Raw genomic sequence first — 20,446 nt, forward strand, 5'->3', positions numbered from 1 at the left:
TTGTATCATCAGTCAAAAGAGCATTGTTTAAAATGTTCACACACACAACTGTTTTGGCTTACAAATGGAACTGTTGAATGTCATTTTCCCATTTCTAATTTTAAACAATTGTATATCAATTTGAAAATAAAGCTAAGGGTTTAAAACTTTACAAAGATAAAAAAAATGCATATTTTCTACCTGATATAACTGTTCTAGAGTTCCCTATAACAATACACATATTATGATAAAGTTTTAAGTTATTATGGCTACTTTAGTCATTTTACCAGATAACTTATTTTACAGAAAGAGTCTATTAAAATGTAGTTTAGTAGGAACTTTATATTTTAAGCTGATAACATAATCACACAGAAAATATAATACAAATAACTTTGAACACATAATTTGTCTATAGGTCTTTAGCAGGATATAGTCTAAGGACATAAAATGGCAAAGAAATCTTTAATTGGTAAATCTGTTGTTGGAAAGAATATCAGTATAGTAATACCAAAACTATCTTAAGTGTTTTACAGGAGATTAGATGAGTAAATATACTGATATGGTTTTGCATCAGAATTTTCCCTGTAGGAAAAAGGAGATACAAATATGAACTGCCAGAAGGTGAAGATGAATTCTGTGGTTCTGAATTTGAATTAAAGGTATCCTATAAGTGTGTGGGGGGTGTGTGCATGTGTGTATCCATTTAAAGGACCTAAAAGCAATGATACTCCAGTAGCGATGAATATATTCAATGCCCAAATCTTGGTTTCTGAGTACCATTTGCAACTAAATTGAACCAGGACTCCATGGTAGAATGACTAATCCAGGTCTAGGCAGGGAATATACAAGGTGAGCCTAGAACGTCTTATTGTACAAAAAAATAATAGTGTGCCCAAATACCAAGGTGAACGTTTGCAAAGGCCACAGCAACTGGCTTGAAGTTGACTAATCAAATTTGAGATAATTTAATCATCAAAAAGAATAATGGTGGGGCATGTGGCTGGCTTAGTCGGTGGAGCATAAGACTCTTGATCTCAGGGTCATGAGTTCAAGCCTCACACTGGGTGTGGAGCCTACTTCAAAAAAAAAAAAAGAAGGGGCACCTGGGTGGCTCAGTCAGTTAAGCATCTGCCTGTCAGGTAACCTCTGATGGGTCCAAGGTAACTATGAATGGTTGGAGCCTCCATACTTTAAAATGCAACTTTGCAAGTGGTAAAATAAGCAGTCTGCATAAGAAGCAACATACAGGGTTAAATTATTTAATCATTAACAAAATTAATGCAGGACTCAATTCCAGGACCCTGGGATCATGACCCGACCCTTCAGCTCGGGTCATGATCCCAGGGTCCTGGAATTGAGTCCTGCATTAGGTTCCCTGCTCCATGGGAAACCTGCTTCTCCCTCTACCAGTCCCCCTGCTTGTGTTCCCTCTCTCGCTATGTCTCTGTCCAATAAATAAATAAAATCTTTAAAAAATAAATAAATAAATAAATCTTAGAAGAGGAAGAAAAGGGAAGAAGAAGAATGGTACAGATTTATAACCGATAAATTTTTTTTTAAAGAATTCTTGGGTACATAGTGATACTAAAATAATAGAAGAGAGGAAGAATAGCTCTTCTTTAGAGAAGACAGTCAACAAACATGCAGGATTGAGAGAACTGGAAAACCACTATCTGGCAACCACCAATGCAATGATTGATTCAGGTAAGGAAGATCCATGGCTACTAAAACCAAGGATAGAAAAAAAAATTGTTGGAAAACAGAATATCCAACAATCTCAAAGTATTTCCCCCATAGATTAATTATTAAGTTCAAAAGGGAAAAGATAACATTAGGATGTAGAAATCTGGCTAACGTAAATGACTGATCTTAACATTACCAATAATGGGACAAACTGCCATTATATTCTTCCTGAAGTGGTGAAATGGAAAGTTTACAATATCTCCTATGTAACAGTTTTTAAAAAAATATTTAACCTGAAATTGTGGGAAAACAATCAGACAAATTCATTTTGTGAGGCACTCTACAAAACAAAATGGCCTGGACTCTTCAACAAAACTGTCAGTCTTGAAAGACCAAAAAACAGAAACAAAAACAAAAAAAAGGAAGGAGGAAAAAGAAAAGGTGGGAATTGCTCTAGATAAAAGAAAACAGGCATAACAACTAAGAAAATTCATAATCTCTGATTGGAAGGATTTTTTTAAAAGATTTATTTATTTATTTATTTATTTGAGAGCGAGAGTGCAAGTGGGGGGGGGAGCAGAGGGAGAGGGACAAGCAGACGCTGCACTGAGCACAGAGCCCAATGCGGGGCTTAAGCCCAGGACCCTGAGATGATGACCTGAGCAGAAATCAAGAGTTGGATGCTTAACCGACTGAGCCACCCAGGTGCCCCAATTGGAAGTATTTTTTAAGTATTTTTTTAAAGCTTTAAGGGACATTACAGATAAACATCTGGGTAAATTCAAATTTTTAATATGGCCTATACATTAGATAGTATTATCAATCAGGGTTAAATTACTTGGGTGTGCACATAGCATTACAGCTATGTAGGTGAATGTCCTGGCTCATAGGAGATAGATGATGAAGAACTTAGGATTGAAGTGTCAGGATGACTCCACCTTAGTTTCCAATGGTTCAGCAAGAAAAAGAAAGCATGCGATGTGTGTGTATTTAGAGAGAGAGAAAGCAAAATGAGGTATAATGTTAACAACTACTGAATCTAAACAGAAGATATACAGGTACTCGCTGTACTATTCTTTCAGCTTTTTTATAGGTTTGAAACTTTCTTTTTTTTTAAGATTTTTTTTTTTCAAGAGAGAGCGAGCAAGAGAGCGTGCACAAGTGGGGGGGGGGGGCAGAAGGAGAAGCAGGCTCCCCACTGAGCAGGGACTCAGATCCCAGGACACCGGGATCGTGACCTAAGCTGAACGCAGACGTTTAACTGACTGAGCCACCGAGGCGCCCTAGGTTTGAAACTTTCAAAAGAAAAATGTTGGGAGAAAAAAGTAGGGTGGAAATTAAATTGACTGATTAAGTCTAACTACTTTTTTATCCTTTCCATAAGCACTAAAAGCAAGTATGAGGTTTAGAAAGGTTTGGCTAAAAATAAAAGTAATAATCCTAACAAATAATAAGTAATTACAAACCAAGCCACCATTAGTTTTCTATTATAGCTGTAGACTAAACATAATCTCTAATGAAAATACTTAAAAGAGGACATGTGTTAACTCATCTAGGACAATTATGAATCAGCAAAACTATCTTACATAATATTTACTCCAAATCCAAATATGACTAACCAAGCAAATTTTTTCTCCAATTGAGATCTTTTAGTTATAAGGATCTCTATAATGAAAATGTTGTTACAGACACACAGATAATTTCAGACCCATATCTGTAACAATAATAAACACAAACTCTGTACCAGGAATTTTGTTAACCTATGCACATATATCATCTCATTTAATCCTTACAGCCACTCTATAATGCAGATACTATTATTATCCTCATTTTATAGATTAAGGGGGAAAAAGGCTTGGAAAGACTAAATAACTTCTACAAGGTCATATTGCTGGTAAATAGCAAAACACACCTTGAATCTAGGCAGTCTGACTCCAGAGGCCATGCTCTCTGCTCTACACATTCTACTGCTTTACTATGAAACATAAAATTTAAAAAATAAACTGACTGTATTGATTCAACATCTATCAAAAGTTACACAAAGGAGACATTTCAAGGAAAAATCAAGAGCATGTCTTTCTTCCCTAATACACATTTAAATTTACATACACACTAATTGAATGAAGTTAGAATTTAACCAGATGCCCAATTTATTGCCCATAATCCCACGTGAAAATAAAGATCATATACCTATTCATATATATGGTTGAATATGTTACATATAAACTCAGAACAAATACCAACATATTTCCAAATGCTTTCATCTAGAACTTTATCCCTGCTCACTCAAGAAAAAAAAAAAAAAAAACACTGAAAAAATTTATTTCAGGTACACCATTCCTCAAGTATACTTAATTCAAACAATGACATAAAAGAAAAAAACAAGAAATTAACCTTGAAAACTGATGCCACCATAAAAAAATATTAACAAACAAACCATGTCCCGCCAAACCTGGTCATCTTATAGTGTTCTCTCAATGAACTGTACCACTATCCATCCAGTTACATAAGCCAAAAAGCTAGGCACCACCTTCCTCTCCCTCATTCCTCACATCCAGTCTATCACCTAGTTCCACCTCCTAAATATCTCTAAATCCACCCACTTCCATCTTCACCACCATCTTGCCCAGGATATTTTCCTCTTTTCATCTGGCCTCTCCCTATCCACACTGCTGTCCCTCTTGTAAGCAGTTTTTCCTCTGTATAACATCAAGCCCTTTCTTATAGCACTTAAATAACTGCAAACTTTAAATTTCTTTGAACATTTGATTTATGTCTGCCTCCCCAGTTATACAATATGTTCTATGCGGGTAGAAATTGTATTTACTCACCATTTCATCATTGTGACCTAGGAGACTGCCCAGTTAATAAATGCTAAATGATTGAATGCATGTCAAAGATTGCAAGTTTATTTATAAACAGAAAAAAATTAGTTATAAGGTCCACCAACCATAAGGAGTACTTTATTTCATCATTTCTAGATCATACATTTACATTCTAACTCTGAAAATGAATACATCTTATAGTTGACGATCTTTGTTACATTGGCAATATTTTTTTCTTTCATACTGGTTCATAAAACAAAGGTGCATCTTGGAATTTTTTTTTTTAATCTCATGATTTGATGAAATAAGTAAATCAATAACACACCCGGTCCACTCAGTTCAAACTTGGTAATCTAGCCTCCCTTTCTCCTTTGGCCACCACGCTACTCCCAACACTGAATATTAACAGAACCTACTGGTTCTTTCACCAACAGCTATCAAATCTATTCCTTTCTCCCAGTCCCACTAAAATAACACTAGATCTATCTAATTCCTCCTTGCTATATATCTGAACTCTTGTCATAGCTTCATTCATTTAAACATCTGTTTCTTTTTTTTTTTTTTTTAAAGATTTTATTTATTTATTTGACAGAGAGAGAGATAGTGAGAGCAGGAACACAAGCAGGGGGAGTGGGAGAGGGAGAAGCAGGCTTCCCGCCGAGCAGGGAGCCCGATGTGGGACTCGATCCCAGGACCCTGGGATCATGACCTGAGCCGAAGGCAGACGCTTAACGACTGAGCCACCCAGGCGCCCTAAACATCTGTTTCAAATTCAACCAAAACTGTGCACTTGCGTGTGCAAGGAACTAAAGATACAAAGCAGTCCAGTTATCTGTCCCTCCTTCTCTTTCCTCTCCCCTACAATTTAGAATTTTCTTCAAGAGCAGGGACTTTTGTCTCTTTTGTTCACTGTTATATCTCCAGCAACAGATAATATATATCATGTACCAAATAACAGCTGCTTCAAAAAATACTTATTGAATTAATGTTCCTTATATATTCCTGGATAGAGAACACATCTTTGCAGCTGTGGTATAGTGGGAAGAGTCAAAACGAACTGGACTAACTAAATGACTTGAACTGTTTGAGCTTCAGTTTCTTCATCTGCTAAATGTAAATAATGTTCACCAGCTCACTGAGTTGTTATATTGATTAAATCCAATAATGCTTTAACAGCATCTAGTACAGAGCTGAGGACAAGAGGATGCTCTCAATAAATGTTTTGATGATTTTTTTTTCTTTTAAAGATTTTATTTATTTGAGAGAGAGCACAAGCAGGGGGAGCGGCAGAGGGATAGGGAGAAGCAGACCCCGCTGAGCAGGGAGCCCAATGCGGGACTCGATCCCAGGACCTGAGCGGAACAGACGCTTAACGACTGAGCCACCCAGGCGCCCTTGATGATTTTTCTGACAATAGTTAAATAGCAAGACATATTCAATAAATGCTTACAAAATGAATAAAATCTCAGGAAAAATATCAAAAGTTTGCATAATATCTAGCCTCTTAATCGTTTATCCAATCAAGAATTCTATGAGTGAATTAAATCTGAAATATATATTTAGCTCCAAATCATAAGCATGGCTAAAAGCATTTCTGACTAATTAGGAATAATTCCAATTTGACAGGGTACAAGTATTTATATTTTACTGACATGTATAGATTATATTTGACTGCTCAAAGAAGAACGAAAGTTTTACTATTAGGATTTCCATAGTGCAATAATCAGAATAAAAGAAAAACTGCAAACTTATTTGAGTTACACAGTCCCCATAAAGCCAGGAAGTACAAAAATTTCTGTCTACAAAGTATTAGTGAAGAGTATACAATGCTGTTTTACCAGCTGTATCAAAATATATAAAAATACACCATGGGGCGCCTGGGTGGCTCAGTCAGTTAAGTGTCTGCTTTCAGCTCAGGTCATCATCCCAGAGTCCTGGAATCAAGCCCCACATTGTGCTTCCTGCTGGGCGGGGAGCCTGCTTTTCCCCTCTTCCCCATGCTTGTGCTCTCTCGCTATCATCTCTCTCTCTCCCTCTCAAATAAATAAAATCTTTTTTTTAATACTTTATTTATTTATTTGATAGAGATAGACACAGCAAGAGAGGGAACACAAGCAGGGGGAATGGGAGAGAGAGAAGCAGGCTTCCCGTGGAGCAGGGAGCCCAGTGCGGGGCTCGATCCCTGGACCCTGGGATCATGACCCGAGCAGAAGGCAGGTGCTTAACGACTGAGCCACCCAGGTGCCCCTAAATAAATAAAATCTTAAAAAATATATATACCACAAATAATTACAACAAATAAATTTTTCAACATATTTGCATTCCATTTTACAGAAAAAGAGCATTAGTTAAATGGTTTTTAAACTTTTTTTACTCCATTATCAATTCCTTATATTGGCTAATTTTTAACTTTAAACCGTTCCCAAAATTTTACAGAGAATGAACTGATAAATCAATATAGCATCAGATTATTGTACCAATTAGAAACTCTTCCTTCAGGAAAGAAGCTTTATTAATTTGTAAACTGGAACATACATAGACTTTACCTTTTAAAGCTTTTCCAATCCCTCTGGGTACTTTCAATGACTCATTATCTAATTAAGAGATCACAAGCAAGCAAGAAGAAAAGAGCATTCCCTTGTGTCTATCTGCTATTAACCGACACAAAATCATTGCAAATTCCACAGGGGACATATGTTCCCACTAAGAATAGAGGGGGGAAATATCCCACCTAAGTAATTCAGATACAAAGAGCTGTAGGACAAGGTATTCTCCTCTAACTGTAGAGTAGCAGCAAACCCCTTGTGGGAAAATGATCAACACAAAACGAAAATGGAAGCCAAAGAAATCTTAAAGAAATAGAAACTCTATAAGCAGAGATATGCCGAGTTGACCACTGACGTCTCTCAGATTCACCAGTCATCCTAAGAATGTATTCGAACTTCCAACCTATAAAACCCTTAGATGGGATGGAGGTGGAAGCATTGAGGATGCGTGAGAACCAGATAAAGGGAGTGAACGTTAATGTCTGGATGGAAAGGCATTAAGATATTCAAGCTAGTGTGTTAAGGTCTGCAGAAGTAACAAAGGCCAAAAAGGAGGAAAGGTATTAGGAATGAGAAGATTGAGACCTTCAGAATCTAATTTTTGGTTTTGATTTTCATTTCTCTCTCTCGTTTTTGTTTTTTTTTTTTAATGGGAAAAAGTTAAACGGATGCGATAGCTTAGGGGACAAGAGATCGTATCTGGAATACCAAGAAAAGCTACAAGGAGAGGGGAACAGCTGCCTACAGGAAGGCTTACGGTTTGTTAGGTTTGGAGCCCAGGAAGGGCCAGGGGTCAGAAGACAAATTACACTAGAAAGTAGATGAGGGAGGCGCCAAAATCCTCAAAGAGAGCCTAAACAGTTGGCCACAGGATCTCCACAGAGGGCAGGGTCCCCCCAAAACCCGGTCACTTGGGGACCAGAAACACTAAGTCCCAACCTTCTCCTGACTCCGCTAGGCTCAAATCGCCCCTCACCGAAACAGAACTGGAGAAGTATAAAAAAATGTGCAGGAGCCACCAACCCGGGAAATGTTCCAGCTCTAGCAGCAGCCGCCCCAAAAGCAGCCAGTACACACGCAAACGCTCCGACCTCAGCGCCGCAGCCACAGACACTCGAGCTCCCCGGCCACCGTAGTAAGAGGAAAGGCCTCCCCCTTCGATCCCAGTAGGTCAGCCACTTCCGGGGCACTAAATCCTTTTGATTAGTCGTAGCAACATCAACGGCCCACAGAGCCATGCTCCACTTCATCCTTTTTCCCCACTGTTCGCCACCCCAGCCCCTAGGTCACCAATACGGCAAGCGCAGAGCCAAGGGAAAGTATCTCTCTGTAATTGGTGTCTCTGATAGACAATCCACATTACCCCTGCTTGCAGTTCCCGCGGGACAATTGGACTTCAACTCCCAGCGTGCCACGCCACGCCACGCCCTCTCCTTTGGCACCAGAACTACAAGACCCAGCATGCACTGCGCCCCCTCATTCTTTGCTCTCCTCCTGACAGTCGCAGACCCGGGATGTGATTTCAGAGGAGTCACTAAATTCCTTGGAAAAATGTAGACCCACTTTGATAAAAATGCCGCTATTCTGTGCTATCCTGTTGTGAAGGTTCTCTAAGCCAAGCTATAGTTGAGACTGTAGGTAAATACTTATAAAATATTAAGGAATGTGTGCATTTTCCACATTCCGATTATTTTCAAGGATTGAAACTCAGGACCGTATAAACGCTTTTTATGAAATGGAAATTTTTATCCACACTCATAAGGAGTATGATACTAAATTATTGCAAAGTGTAATCCTAGGTCGTTTTGCAGTACTGAAAGATTGTGTTGGAACTGCCACACATGCTCCTGAATTGCGTAAGAAATTATAGTAAGAGCTGGGAGTGAAAAATTAACAATCTGTACTGCCGGACTGTGCACCCACATGGCAAAGGAAATCTTTCAGAATGCCGAGTTGAAAGTTCAAAATTAAATTTTAAAATTTTTTCACTTTTTTAACGTGTTAATGGTTTGGATTATTTTCATTATAACTAGAACTATTTATTTTCTATTATGTGGTAAGGCAACCAAGTAACCAATCACACAAAGGATATAGCAAGATCATAAATGTAACATTTATTAGAGTGAACAAAACAAAATAACTGTTTTCTTGCCTCATTAAATAGCCTGTGGTTCCATATTTTAAAATACAGAACTTTGTTTTCATTTCTTAGGACAGATAGCATGTATCAAACAAGCTGTCTGGATGCCTTTTTGTTACTTTCATAAAGATTTAGATTACCAAGAATGAATTTTTTTTTAATTTTATTTATTTATTTGACAGAAAGAGAGACAGCGAGAGAGGGAACACAAACAGGGGGAGTGGGAGAGGGAGAAGTAGGCTTCCCGCGGAACAGGGAGCCCGATGAGGGGCTCAATCCCAGGACCCTGGGATCATGACCTGAGCCGAAGGCAGACGCCTAACGACTGAGCCACCCAGGCACCCCTGAATGAATATATTTTATTTTTGATATTGTGCACTAGTAGCCCATGAGAAACAATGCTTGAATTCTTAAACTATATGGTAATTATACAAAATAAAATTGATATATACCATAAACATTGGTTTTCTATGGATTTACAGCTAAACAGATTTTAACTGGTTAGAAAAACGAAGTAGAATACTTTCCATTTTTACAACCTCACACAGAAGTCACAGAGGGAAACTATTCTGTAACACCGACAAGACATCCACTACCATACAAACTGCTTTCCAACTACAGTGTGCTGAATTATGCAGCACTAGCGAGTAAATATTTAAAATCTATGATCACAGAAAACAATCTGCTGCTTTCCATACTCATGCACCAACAATACGAATGCAGTAAGAGAAACCTTTCCATTGGAATGATTAGAGGTAATGATAAACTATAATTAGGTTATCTGTTATTCATAACTGTTTGCAGTAAATAAATACATAATTGCATCCACTTATTAAAGATGTTATTAAGGAAGCTTTTAAAATATGCTAAATAATTGATATGCATATTCTAAAGTAATTTCAATGATCAATTGTGTAAATGAACATGGAAGAGGGTTTAAAGAGTACATAATTTATGTAACAGACTTTAGGTTTTAAAAGGAGATTCTTGGCAGCTGCAATACTCAGCAATATTCTGTCCTCATTTTTAAACGTGTCTTTGACTTTCCAATTCAGCCAATTGCCAAGCATAGGAGAGTTAAAGCTGGACAAGATATTCATTTCAGTGCAACAAATACACAATTAGTCCTGCTAAGGACAAAGCACTTTGTTTAGCCACTACAGTCTATTTCTGAAGCACAGAGAGTTTTGATAGTTAGGAAAGATTTAAAAGGGAAATGATAAGAGAGCCTTGTCTGAATAGAAAACGGAAAGTAAAATATATGTAACATAATCTACTAATAATCACTTATGCATTTGGTTAATTGGAACTCTATACTAGCTAATATACCTTCTAAGAGGCAGGAACCACATCCTAAATATTTGTGTCCCTCTCAGCTCTACCACAGTACTTTGTTCAGAGTAACTTGCTCTCCATAAGTGTTTGTGGGAGTTCAGAGTGATGTCTGAAGCCCTGACACTCCCTTCTTACTCATACTATGCAGTTTGTTTGTTTTTTTAATATTTAATTAATTTATTTATTTGACAGAGAGAGGGAACACAAGCAGGGGGAGTGGGAGAGGGAGAAGCAGACTCCCCACGGAGCAGGGGGCCCGATGCGGGGCTCGATCCCAGGACCCTGGGATCATGACCTGAGCCGAAGGCAGACGCGTAATGACTGAGCCACCCAGGCGCCACCATACTATGTAGTTTTAATATAAGCTATTTTTAACATCCGAGCTTCATTTTCTTAATTAGTAATTCAGATTATATAATAAAACAGGTATTAAAACCAGAATATTTCATTAATCAGAATGCACTCAAAAACATGAAAGAACATTTATTGCTGTGTGTGTGTGTATGTGTGTGTATATATATATATATATATATATATATATATAAAACAACATTTATTTTAAGTGTCAAGACCTTTCTAAAATGTCATCATATCCCAGGTATATACTTTGAAACCCTACCAGCCATCCTAGTAGCATTGATTGTGATACAACTCAAGATTTTTTAGTAAACTTTTAATCCTTAACTTCTACCAAGAATACTTCTTTATCCATTTCCCTTCTGAACCCAAGGAGAGATGAAAGGTCTGTTTAATAAGTAAATGTGTAACATGAATCCCTGGTCAAGAATATTATCTTGAGATAAATTGAGCTCAGCCCTTGATGAGACCAATAACTTGTAGGCCTTCAAAAGCTAAAAAAAATATTTTGAGGAAAACTTAAAACCTTTCCTCCTTTCCAAGTGACCTTATTTCCATCACTTCTCCTACATCTTCAATCTCTTTCTATTTCTCCACTGCCTTCTGTACCTCAACCTAGCTACAGAATCCTCATAATTTTGAAAGTGAGTTCAGTGGATTCAGCTTCCTTCCTAAATGCAATATTATTCCATCCTCCCTTTCATTACATAGCCACATTCAGCAAGTGCTGCAAAGTGAACCTTAGTCTTGAAATGCCACACACGATCTAGCCACAGCTTATATCTACCAAACACCCAGCACTGTGCTAAATCCTGGAAATATGAAGAGAATTCAGATAGGAAAATTATGGTCCCACAATACAGTGTGATAAACATTATGATAGAGGTATGGACAAGGTATTAAGAGAACGAGGAGTGTCAGTTACTCTCAAATTGAGGGACCTTAGAGGAGAAAGTCCTGAGATAACTTAAATGGCAAAAATAATTCACCAACTGCAGAAGAGGGAGGCTCAACCAATGTAGAATAACTCATAAATTCATTACAGCTGGAACATGAGAGTGAGGGAGTGGTAGGATACAAAACTGGAAAGACAGACTGGGGCTATTTCCTAAAGGGGTCTTGTGTACTATGTTAAAAATCTTGGACTTTAACCTGGTTATATAGGGAACCATTTAGGGAATGACATAATTAGATTGCATTTTAGGCTGCAGTGTTATGGAGAATGTCTTGGGCTGAAAAGAACAGTTAAGATATTGTTTTCATAATTCATATTAAAAAATGGGAAATCTGAAGTAAATAGTGATTTAAAAAAAACAAAAGAATTGGTCAGAGATATTAGGATAATAGAATCAAAAGGAGGTATGAGGGGGAGAAGGAATCAAGAAAGACCCCCAGGTTTCTGCTTTTCCAATTTTCCATATGTTGAGTTAGGAATGGTTGGGGCACCTGGCTGGCTCAATCAGAAGAGCTTGCGGCCCTTGATCTCAGAGTTGTGAGTTTGAGCCCCAAATTGGGTGTAGAAATTACTTGAAAATAAAACCTTTTTTTTTTAATCTTTAAAAAAAAAAAAAGAAATGCTTAAAGAATTGCCAGATGGCTATATCCAGGAGGCAGTTAGATATGAAGTTTAAGAGAAAGATTTGAGCTCACTATATACCTTTGGGAGTTATCAACTTTAGATGATGGTTGAAGAAATGGGCATGGATAAGATTTTTTTTGTTTGAAGATTTTATTTATTTATTTGTCAGAGAGAAAGAGAGAGAGGGTGAGCGGCAGGTAGAGGGAGAAGCAGACTCCCCACTGAGCAGGAAGCCCAATGCAGGACCCGATCCCAAGACCCTGGGATCATTACCTGAGCCGAAAGCAGATGCCCAACTGACTGAGCCACCAGGTGTCCTTGGGCATGGATAAGGTTGTGAGCCAGGTAGATAGGGATGTAAGCTCATAACCCAGGAATGAGGCAAGGTAGAGAATGGTATATACAAATGTCTCAAAATCCTTCATGGAACAGGATTTTTACATAAAATCAGAGGATTACAGAATGAGGAGAGAGCTGAACTCATCTCTGAACCTGGTGTGCATGAATAAATGAGAACAAAAAGACAAAAATAAAAACACATAAATTCAAGAAAGTTGCAGAGAGACCAAATCCAGAGAAAAGTCAGCATTCAATAAGACCAGGAGGTGAGGGGCACCTGGGTGGCTCAGTCGGTTAAGCATCTGCCTTAGGCTGGGGTCATGATCCCAGGTTCCTGGGATAGAGCCCCAGTTGTCCACGGGCTACTTGCTCACCTGCTCAGCAGGGAGTCTGCTTCTCCCTCTCCCTCTGCTGCCCCCCTCCCCTCCCTCTGTGCCCTCCCCACCCCCATCCCTGCTCCTGCTCTCTTTCTCTCAAATAAATAAATAAAATATTTTTTTTTAAAAGTCCAGGAAGTGAATTCTGTGAGGAGAATCATGTTGTAGCAAATTAGAGCATGAGAGAAGGAATGGAAAGATTTCTAAGGGAGAAAAGTAGTAAGAGGATTGGGTCAGGGGAAAGGGAAGCACAGGTGAGAGCACAAAAAGAAAGACGATGACCAAGGATGACAGGAATATGAGGTATATTCACCAGCCTCAAGGTTTCAAAGCAGAAATTCTATATAAATCTGAGGCTCACCCTAACTGTGTGTAGCTTTCAGGACTCTTGGCAGCAGAAGGTGCAAACTGACTTACACTCACATCCTTGTTTTATAATGGATTCCACATCCTCCTTACAGCCCAGAGCTTCTGGGCAGAGATATTCCTTCCCCAAAGCCTACAGGTTAAATTATGATTTGCCTGAAGTTTAGACTCTAACCAAACATTGTGGCCCATTTCTTTTGGTTTAGGCATGAACATGTGGCACAATTCCAGGCAATGAGATGTGAAGGAAAATTTGCTAGGGAGCTTCTGGGAAAGGTTTTTGCTAACAAAAAGCAGTTCATGCTGTACACCCGGGTCATAGCAGCATTATTCACAATAGCTAAAGGTGGAAGATGCCCAAGTGTTCATCAACAAGTGAATGAATAAGCAAAATGTACATAGACACACAATGTAATATTATTCAGCCTTTAAAAAGTAAGAAATTGTGATACATGATACAACATGAATGAACCCTGAGGACATTATACTGAGTGAAATAATCCAGTCACAAAAAGACAAATACTGTGTGGTTCCACTTACATGAGCTACCCAGAGTAGTCACATTCAGAGATAGAAAGTAGAATGGTGGTTGCCAGGGGCTGGGGGAGGGGGGAATGAAGAATTATTATTTAATGGGTATAGCGTTTCAGTTTTGAAAGATGAAATGAGTTCTAGAGATAGATGGCGGTGATGGCAGCACCACAATGTGAATGTACTTAATGCTACTGAACAGTGCACTTAAAAATGGTTAAAATAGTAAACTTTATGTTATGTATATTTTGCCACAATGAAAAAAAATTAGAGGGAGAAAAAAGCAATACATGCCAAGGCCATTTAATGGCAAAAGAATAGTCTCTTCAACAAATAGTGGTGGGACAACTGGATTTCCACATGCAAAAGAATAAATTTGGATCCCTAACCATATGATATTCCCATGCCATATTTAAAAATTAACTCAAAATGGATCAAAGATCTAAATATAAAGGTTAAAATAATAAAACTCTTAGAAGAAAACATACAGGTAAATTTTCATAACCTGGATTTAGCCATGGCTTCTTAGATGTGACACCAAAGCACAAAAAAGGAAAAATAGATAAGTTGGACTTCATCAAAATTTAAAAGCTTTCATGCATCAAAGGACACTGTGAAGGAGGTGAAGCCACTAAATTTGTGGTACTTTATTTATTATGGCAGCCCTAGCAAGCTAATACAGAATACAATAATTTATGAATTATGTATATCTTTGTTTTATTACTAATTCAAATATTCCAGCTCATCAACAGGATGTACAAACATGTATAATAATAATTAAATTCAATCATCTTTGATATTTGGATGACATTCAGTTATATAAAACCATAAACTTAAACAAAATTTTCAACTTGTTGTTATAAAAGTATTTTTTGGCAAGGTAGGAAGATGGAACATTATAGTTTTAGGTCTTACGTTTAGGGTTTTTTTTCTGTTTTTGTTTGTTTGTTTTACATTTAGGTCTTTGATCCATTTTGAGTTCCTTTTGGTATATGATAGGAGGTAAAGCTTCATTCTTTTGCATGTGGATTTCCAGTTGTCCTAGTACCATTTGTTGAAAAGACTATTCCTACACCTGAAACTAATAATACAGTATATGTTAACTAAACTGAATTAAATAAAGAATTTTTTAAAAAGACAAGACTATTCCTTCACCACTAAATTATGTTGGCATTCCTGTCGAGAATCAATTGCCCGTAAATATATAGGTGTATTTCTGGAGTCATAATTCTATTGTTTTTTTTAAAGACCTTACTTTTTTTTTTAAGATTTCATTTATTTATCTGACAGAGAGAGAGACAGCGAGAGAGGGAACACAAGCAGGAGGAGTGGGAGAGGGAGAAGCAGACTTCCTACAGAGCAGGGAGCCCGATGTGGAGCTCGATCCCAGGATCCCGGGATCATGACCTGAGCTGAAGGCAGACATTTAACGACTGAGCCACCCAGGCGCCCCTTAAAGACCTTACTTTTAAGTAATCTCTGCACCCAACGTGGGGCTCGACCCTGCATGCTCCACCGACTGAGCCAGCCAGGTGCCCCTCTATTCTTTTGAAATATATGTCTATCCTTATGCTGGTACCATATTTTCTTTCATTACTGTAACATTGTGATAAGTTTCAAAATTGGGAAACGCGAGTCTTCCAATTTTGTTCTTTTTCAAAATTGTTTTTGCTGCTGCCGGTTGCTTGCATTTCTTTAAGAATTTTAGGATCATCTTGTCAATTTCTGCAAAAAGAAAGTCAGCTAGAATTTTTATAGGAATTGCATTATATCTGTAGCTCAATTTCAGGAGTCTCTCCATAAGCCATAACAATGCTGATTACATAACATGAACTCAATATATTTTTGTATCTGGTTATAGTTAAGAGTATGGACTGCGTTGGGGTGCCTGGGTGGCTCAGTCATTAAGCGTCTGCCTTTGGCTCAGGTAATGATCCCAGGGTCCTGGGATCGAGCCCCGCATCGGGCTCCCTGCTCAGCGGGAAGCCTGCTTCTCTCTCTCCCACTCCCCCTGCTTGTGTTCCCTCTCTTGCTGTGTCTCTCTCTCAAATAAATAAATAAAATCTTTAAAAAAAAAAAAGAGTATGGACTGTGCAGCCAAATTACTTGAGTCTTAATCCAAGTACTGACACTTATTAGCTGTTTGACTTCGGGGCAAGATATCTAACTTCTCTGTGCTCAGTCTTCTCATCTACAAAAGGAGGATAATAATAGCACCTACTAGGGCGCCTGGGTGGCTCAGTTGGTTAAGCGACTGCCTTCGGCTCAGGTCATGATCCTGGAGTCCCTGGATCGAGTCCCGCATCGGGCTCCCTGCTCGGCAGGGAGTCTGCTTCTCCCTCTGACCCTCCCCCCTCTCATGTACTCGCTCTCTCTCATTCTCTCTCTCAAATAAATAAACAAAATCTTTAAAAAAAAAAAATAATAGCACCTACTTTATAAGACTGTTGTGAAGATTACAAAAATTAATATAAGGAAATTACATGGGCCAGTGCTAGACATATATTGTCTGCTCTTATTATACTCACTTTACTAAACATCATATACCTTATCATCATCATTCTTTGTGTAATAGCCAAGTTGGCTAAATTTTAAAGAATAACTTCTAAACATGGGTATCTGTGTTTCAGGTTATAACTATTATATTAAAGATATCCTCCTTCATACAAAGAATAGCATGAAAGTTGGTCACATTAAATTTATCCAAGAAAGTGTATCATAGTATTACTTACGAAGTACATTCAGCATAAAAACCTAGTGAATTAAACAGATTTCAATGAGCTGCCAGTAGATGGCTCTCTTAATTTGCTGTTTTATTTTCAGTTCAAATTTGTGCTTTTCCCAAGCAAGTCACAACCATCAAAAAACCCCAGTAACGGGGTAGAAATGGTTCCCCAGAAATTAATCCATTTGTCTATTTTCTAGAAGGACTTAAAATTCACAGTTGTATTCATTTGCAGAGGTACCTCTTCAGAGGATAGTTGTGGGGGTTTGTTGTTTATTTTTTTTTTAAGATTTATTTTTATTTATTTGAGCGAGAGCGCAAGAGCGGGGCGCAGAGGGAGAGTCTCAAGCAGACTCCATGCTAAACTCAAAGCCTGTCGCAGGGTTCAGTCTCACAACCCCGAGATCAGGACCTGAGCTGAAACCAAGAGTCTGATGCCCAACAAACTGCTTCACCCAGGTGCCCGGTTTGTTGTTGTTTAATGAATAAAACCTCAGGGAACACTTTGGGTAATGTTTTAATCAGAGACAAAAATTTTGATTATTTTTACATATTTTTACATATTTTACATACATATATGGATGAACCTAATTTATTTTTTAAAATTTTCTTGGAAAATGAACTTTTAATTTTTCTTGCTATCTCATTTTTTTATAACAAAGTCAAGTAATGACTTATAAAAATCCATCTTTTCTAGGGACATCTGGATGACTCAGGCAAGCGCCTGCTTTTGGCTCAGGGGATTGGTCCTGGGATCGGTCCTGGGATTGAGTCCCACATTGGGTTCCTTGCTCAGTGAGGAGCCTGTTTCTCCCTTTGCCTGCCACTCCCCCTGCTTGTGCTCTCCTGCTCTCTCTCGGACAAATAAATAAGTAAAATCTTTTTTAAAAATCCATCTTGGATTTTGGTGAAGATCCTTCTATTTCTATGACATTTTACCTTTCTTTTACTGTGATTGATGGCATTTATTAGTTTTGCTATTAGTTCCTTGACTATTTAGAAAATAAAGCTATATTTTATTCTACAAGATATTTGTTGCTATGACAGATATATCCAGATATTCACCAGTTAAACCTTTTAACATATAGAGTTTATAGCTCTACCCAATGTCTCTGCAAAGTTCTAGAACATAAGTTCTAGATTATCTTCAGATTATATCTCTAAACTCCTAAATATACCTGTGCTCTACAGTTGCCATCCTAAGCAAGTCCAGGGGGAAGCCCAGTCTCTTCATTGCTTTCACAAAAGACCCACTTACATGGAAGCACTTGATGAAGATCTGCAGAATCCTAAAGAGAAGTCACAGGGCAAGGCTCTTGGTCTTTAATTAGGACAATCTTTTGATTTTACTTCATATTTCCTCCTCTTTACTTCTCTCCATTTCTTCCTATATAACCAGAATTTTAAAATAAATTCAACCCTGTTATTCATAGGTCTGCCAAGTGTCAGACCTTCTCAAGTTCTTCAGACCCTTCAACTGACCCCATGGGTAGCTCTAAAGCTGAGATGGCCCTTCAGACATGTCTTGAATCAAGGCAAGAAGCCAGGGCTTGGAACCCCTCATTGATCAGTGTGGAGGCAAGTTATTCCCAGAAAGGAGGCATAACCTGGAATGAGGTGCCTCCCTTGTCTAAGGGTAATTCACAGAGAAAGACTCAGCTTTGAGCCATCAGCAGCCAACACTCCCAAAAGGCAGGGAGAAATCAGTGCTTGCATCCTAAAGGTGGCATCTGGGCAGTGCACCACAACAATCTACCTCAGAGTCCATCTTCAGAAAAAGAAAATGAGGCCTAAACAGCAAGACATAAACCCAGAAAGAAATGGAGAGACCCAACAGTATTATTTGAGTAGCTCAGCTTAGCTCCCTCCCTGGAATTCCTAGTTACAAGAGTCAATAGATTCCATTTTCTGCTTAGGCCATTTGATATTGGGTTTCTGTCACTTGCAACTGAAAGACCCTGACTAATAATACCATATGTTTAAAGAGAGCAATAATCATTAATTTCTTCTTTCAGCACTTACCACAATGTTATATTATAATTTATTTGTTTACACATCTATCTTTCTAATTAGATTGTAAATTCCCTATACGATCACATTTTATTCATCCATCTCTAGCATCTATAGCAATGCATAAAGGAGATAGTGAATAAATATTTATTGAATTAATGAGTAAGAAAATACCAAAATGATAGATAATGCACAAGCATAGACATGGATGAGTTCACAGAGCTCATTAAGGAAAGTGTAGTCAAAACTTTGAGGGTCACCCAGCTGGCTCAGTCAGAAAAATGTGCAACCCTTGATCTCAGGGTTGTGAGTTCAAGCCCCTCGTTGGGTGTAGAGATTACTAAGAAAAATAAATAAGCATGGGGCACCTGGGTGGCTCAGTTGGTTGAGTGTCTGACTCTTGATCTCAGCTAAGATCTTGATCTCGCAGTTGTGAGTTTGAGCCCCACAATGGACTCCACACTGGGCATGGAGCCTCCTTATACTGAACTAACTAACTAAATAAATAAACAAACAAGCAAACTTAAAAAAAAAGTTTACTTGAAAGGCATAATATTTGTCCTCTCTGATTTCACATTTCCTCTCTTAGTTCAGTCTAAACTGGAATTTAACCCAAAATACTCAGATTCTTTAAGATCAGGTAGCTTTAGGTTGATGTTTAAACTAGGTTTGGTAGAGGGTGCCCAGGTGGCTCAGTTGTTAAGCGTCTGCCTTCGGATCAGGTCATGATCCCAGGGTCCTGGGATCAAGCCCTGTGTCGGGCTCCCTGCTCAGCCGGGAGCCTGCTTCTCCTTCTCCCACTTCCCCTGCTTGTGTTCCCCCTCTAGCTGTGTCTCTCTGTCAAATAAATAAAATCTTAAAATAAATAAATAAATAAACTAGGTTTGGTAGAATGCTCATTTCTTCTTAAAATACAATTTTTTGCCTTCTCTCTGATTCTGGGTTCCATGTTCATTCTTGGTCTGTGGATTTGTTCACTGTGTATTTGGTCTCAGGCGCTGTGCTGGACTCTGGGAATATAGCAATGAGTATGATAGAAAGCCCTGCATCCAGGAACTGTATATTCTTAAAAAGGAAGGCAGATTTTAAACAATTGCAAATGTATTTGTATTACGGAAGTGTATAACAAGGGAGGATAACCTTAATTGTGAGATTAGGGAAATTGTCCCTGAGAAAATGACATTTCTACAGAGATTCAAAGGAAGAATATGTAAGTTAGCTCCCAGAAGTCCCCAACATTTTACTGTGTCTCATTGGCCTAAGGTAATCAGTATGATCAGAAGAACAGATGAATTCACTAATCAATAAGTGAATCAGTAATTTTATTAATTCAATAGAAATTCACTAAGTAGCTAAGCTCACAAGAATCCACTTCTGGAACTGAAGGTGAGATTAATCTCTCCAAAATTATATGGTTAAGAGTAAGAGAGGAATTTTTCCCAAAAGGAGATTTTTGGGTGCAGCTACAGAGAAGAAGTGGAAATGGATGTTGGGCAGTAAGCACAAGCATCCCATCATAGGCAGCAAGACTTGATTCAGAAAGCCAGCTAGAAGACCTTTGCAGTAATCCAAGCGAGAGATGACTTTAAGGAGAGGCCAAAGAGGGTTGAGAGAATGGATAGGACTTGATAATTAATTGGCTGAGAGAATAATA

General features: G+C 38.2%; 1 protein-coding gene across 5 annotated transcripts in view; it reads right to left on the reverse strand.

The window, feature by feature from the left end:
• Positions 1–8,335, reverse strand: part of ATG4C (autophagy related 4C cysteine peptidase) — an 89,235-nt gene extending 80,900 nt beyond the window's left edge. Inside the window, exon 1 of one of the 5 annotated variants that reach the window (XM_078073022.1) lies at positions 8,057–8,335. The gene's annotated coding sequence lies outside the window, so the exon portion shown is untranslated. Of the gene's footprint in view, positions 1–7,033; positions 7,424–8,056 lie in introns of those variants that run through there. The other 4 variants (XM_078073021.1, XM_036091339.2, XM_078073020.1 and 1 more) reach the window with 4 other exon arrangements.
• Positions 8,336–20,446: the final 12,111 nt, after the last annotated feature.

Source organism: Halichoerus grypus, chromosome 5 (assembly GCF_964656455.1).
Source record: "Halichoerus grypus chromosome 5, mHalGry1.hap1.1, whole genome shotgun sequence".
Taxonomy (NCBI): domain Eukaryota; kingdom Metazoa; phylum Chordata; class Mammalia; order Carnivora; family Phocidae; genus Halichoerus; species Halichoerus grypus.